Source organism: Ursus maritimus, unplaced genomic scaffold (assembly GCF_017311325.1).
Source record: "Ursus maritimus isolate PB19 unplaced genomic scaffold, ASM1731132v1 scaffold_23, whole genome shotgun sequence".
Lineage (NCBI taxonomy): Eukaryota > Metazoa > Chordata > Mammalia > Carnivora > Ursidae > Ursus > Ursus maritimus.
In genome coordinates this window covers 36,146,631-36,150,749 of record NW_024424786.1, presented here as the reverse complement: position 1 = coordinate 36,150,749, position 4,119 = coordinate 36,146,631, and the positions used below count along the sequence as shown (strand labels likewise).

The 4,119-nt window shown below is 47.7% G+C and overlaps 1 protein-coding gene across 2 annotated transcripts in view; it reads right to left on the bottom strand.

The window, feature by feature from the left end:
• LOC103661309 (membrane-spanning 4-domains subfamily A member 3) overlaps nt 1-2,398 on the bottom strand; it is a 13,968-nt gene extending 11,570 nt beyond the window's left edge. The window contains exon 1 of one of the 2 annotated variants that reach the window (XM_040639159.1): nt 1,659-2,398. The gene's annotated coding sequence lies outside the window, so the exon portion shown is untranslated. Of the gene's footprint in view, nt 1-1,535 lie in introns of both variants that reach the window. The other variant, XM_008689018.2, reaches the window with a different exon arrangement.
• Nucleotides 2,399-4,119: the final 1,721 nt, after the last annotated feature.

Below are 4,119 nucleotides of genomic sequence, written 5' to 3'. Positions count from 1 at the left end.
ATAGCTCCATCCAGCCATGGTTTATTTCATTTAATCCCCCAAGCGTCAAGCTCTCAAAAGTCTCGAACCCTCCTTCTCAGGATTATACCTCCCTTCTTGAACAGCTTACCCCTCAAGCTCCCCCTAGATAATTTCTGCTCTTCTTCCAGACTGACTCTCTGCCCACTTCCCCATGTTTCACGAAGGAAGCCCTTCTCAGTCCCGGCCAAGTCTGGAGGAAGCTCCCCGTTATTAAGAATGTCCTCTGCTGGGGCGCCTGGGTGGCACAGCGGTTGAGCGTCTGCCTTCGGCTCAGGGCGTGATCCCGGCGTTACGGGATCGAGCCCCACATCAGGCTCCTCCGCTGGGAGCCTGCTTCTTCCTCTCCCACTCCCCTGCCTGTGTTCCCTCTCTCGCTGGCTGTCTCTATCTCTGTCGAATAAATAAATAAAATCTTTAAAAAAAAAAAAAAAGAATGTCCTCTGCTTCCCTTTTCCTACTATCTACCCGTCTGAGCCTCAACTGACTGGATATTCAGCTGTCTTCCTAACGTGGTAACTCCAGTACCTGGGTCCATGTCTGTCACACGCTGGGCACTCAGTGAACACATGCTTGATAAATAAATGAATTTTTGGTCCAGCCTGATGGAGCCATGCCTCGTCGAAAATACGTCTGCAAGGATTGGGGCCTCTCATACAGAGAAACTCCAGAGTACTTCTGGAGTGAGGAAATCTATTTTAACCACATCATTTCATTTGACTTTTTAAAATAACTATAAATATCAGGGAGAATTTTCAGCCTTCAGGCAAAATAATGTTCAACAATTTTCTCAGTGTAGCTTTTTTTTTTTTTTTTTTTTTCTCAATGGGAGATTTCCTGAGAACCGCAGGTAAGTTCACCCACCCGGCTTTTACTGTGTGTCAGGCACTGTTCTAAGTGTTTCACTCATTTAGAACCAATTTATCTCTCCCACGTCCGTATGAATAGGTACCGCTCTTATGATCCTTTCCATTTCACAGACAGGTGAGTGGAGCATCAGCAGAGTTAAGTCACTTCCCCTAAAAACCACACAGCCACCATTGAGGAGATAGGGCTCAGAACCTAGTCGTCTGGTTCCAGGGTATCATTACTACCCTCTGAGCTTATGCAGAAACTCCCTCACTCACTAAATCCCACACTTCAGGTGTGTCCAGACCACCCCACTCCCACAGCTGGCAGCCAAATTTGGAGACAGTCCCTTGGATTGAATACATCTAAGGGGGGTGTGTGTGTGTGTGTGTGTGCACTTCCATGCCTACGTCTTCCCCCCAAAATAACCACATGATTATGCCTACCATTTTTTACCTAACATATTATAATGATATAATTATGTCTAACATTTTGGCACCAGGATAACAATCAAATTCTAAAGGGAAGCCATGCTCTGAGCTGAAGTTCTAAATCTCTACGTAGCAACCATACAGAAAACTCTGCAGACATCCTCATGGCCCACGCGGGGCACCTCGAACAGATAATAACAAAGGACTTTCTCCGAAGAGGGGATCCAGAGGGTTTACCTTGCAGGCTTCAGGCCTTGGAAGACGTCTTGCCTCTGAAGCCGAGGAGGAGACACTCAATAATGACTGCTACAGTGTCTTTTCTGGAAAACTGCAGCCTCTTCTGACTCGAGCTTAACGTACCTTTGCCTTGCGCAACACTCTGGAGGAGTCGGTGGAAATGTGCCGGCGGTAGGGCGTGCTAACCGCATCTGCCTCTGAGACCACTCTGATATCACTGAGCTTCCCGAAGGCTTACTGCTGATTAGCAAACTGGCAGCAGGAGTAACTGTCTTCTGGCTTTGAGACATTGCCCAACGCATTGTTGGAACAAGAAATACAAGCAGGAACTATAGGTAGACGGGTGGCAAAGCACTGCGGGATGGGGATCGAACAGTTATTTGGAAGAACAAAGAACAAACTCAGATACTAAGAGCAGTGTCTGGACGAGGGGGAGTGGTCACAGGCATCATCACATTCAATTCGCACAGGCACAGAAAGGCTAGTTAATTTGCCAACATTATAGATACAAAACTTTTGCAAAGTGTAGTTTAAATGCATTGAAGGATTGCCATGTAGCGGTCATCGCTCTAAATGTTTTACACGCGTTGACCCACCCCCTCCACCTCACACTGACTCCAGACTAGGACAACTGTTAGCCCACTTTCACAGAAAAGACGACTATGGCATGGGAATATTAACCAGCGTTCCTCACATCAGCCAGTACCCAGCCAAGCTGGGTGCAAACCTCAGGCTCTCGGTAGGGTGAGGTCAGAGTGGTGCCCGTTTTCCCCAGTGGGATTTTAATAACACCTCCCTTCGCTTTCAGAGGTGTCCCAGCTTAGAAGATGAATTATTGTGAAAATTAATAAAAAGAAACCCCGTTTAAAATGGTGTTGGGAAGGGGCGCCTGGGTGGCTCCGTTGGTTAAGTGTCTGCCTTCGGTTGAGGTCATGATCTCCGGGTTCATGGGATCGAGCCCCCCAGTCTGGCTCCCCGCTGAAAGGAGAGCCTGCTTCTCCCTCTCCTTCTGCCCTTCACTCCTGCTGTGCTCACTCCCTCTCATTCTCTCTGTCTCTCTCCCTCAAATAAGTAAGTAAATAAATAAATAAATAAAATCTCTAAAATGAAATAAAATGGTGTTGGGAGGTCAAAGTGGGGAGCTCTCACGCTGTACCACTTCTCAGGGACTGCAGACCCCACAGGAAGAGACCTACTTTCTCAAGCTGCTTTACGTCCTTTACTGCTCAGTGCGAGGAAGGTGTTTCTCTAGCAACGGCCCAGCCAATGAGAGGCAGTCACAACTCAGCCAATGAGGAGCCCCTATACTTGGAACTCCCTGTTTAGTCCAGTGGACTTTGTGTTTATAACAGCCCTCCCCAGCTCCCCCCGCCCCAACCTCCGGCCACCTTCCTCTATAAAAGAGCAGTTCTCCCGGGAAGACCCTGACATCGCTGTGGTTTGCTGTAGTTTGCTTTGCTCAAATTGTAATTCTCTACTCTTCCCAAATAAACCCATTTCTGCTGGTAAAATGAAACTGGCAGTTTCATTTTTAAGCTGAACATGACACAATCATCCTAAATAAATGTCTTTAAGTAGGTGATGAAAAGATCAGAGCCAAGAGACAGTAAGGAAATAAGTAACATGCGAAGATTCAAATGCAATCTTTAGGAAGGTCACAGGGCAGGGCTGTGAGGAAGGCCTGGAAAGGGAAGGAAGTCTGCGGGAAAGAGGAGAAAGTTCCCAGCAAAGTGGGTGAGGTTCTAGTTCTAGAAATTGGAGTAGAAATGGGAGCTTGGTCACAGAAAAGAGCAAAAGACGGCCAGATACGATGACCCAAGGAGAGCTCTGGGAGACTGTGAACTTGGGCACTGACTATAAAGGGAGCCGAGGTCCAGCAGCCGGGAAAACAGCAAACGCAGGAGCTCTGCCACCGGGGCTGGCACCTGAGCCTGGAGCCGAGGCTGTGGAGTGAGGGATGACAGAGAAACTCTAACCATAAATCATGAGGAAATAGCTAATGGATAGAGCCATTGCAAATGGAATACTGACGAAGAAAAAGTAGGAGGAGGGGGAGCGGGGGAAGGGGAAGGGAGAAGGAGGAGCGGGGGAAGGGGAAGGGAGAAGGACTAGAGAAGAGGAGGACGAAGAGGAGTGGGGTAGGGACGGGGAGGAGGAGGCTAAGAAGAGGAAGAAGAGGAGGAGAGAAAGAAAAAGAAGACCAAGAAGAAGAGGAAGAGAGGAGCAGGAGGAGGGGGGAGTGGAGGGGAGAGAAGGAGAGGAGATAAAGGTGGAGAAGGGGGGAGGGAAGGGAGGAGGAAGAGGAGGAGGAGGAGAGGAAGAAGAAGAAAAAGAAGAGGAGGGGGAAGGGAAAAAAGTAGTTCCTTTTAACATACTTGTTTTAAATGTAGAACTGTAGGGGGGGAAAGCTCTGAAAGGAACTTCCTTAAACTCCAAGACTTCAGTTGTCTCGTTTGTAAATATAAGACCATACTGCCCACCGCAGAGAACAGTACATAAAAAGATTACATGACAGGATACATGTAGACATCTTAGCAAGTAAGGTCTTTACATGCATTCAAAATAAATGAATAAAAATGGGAAG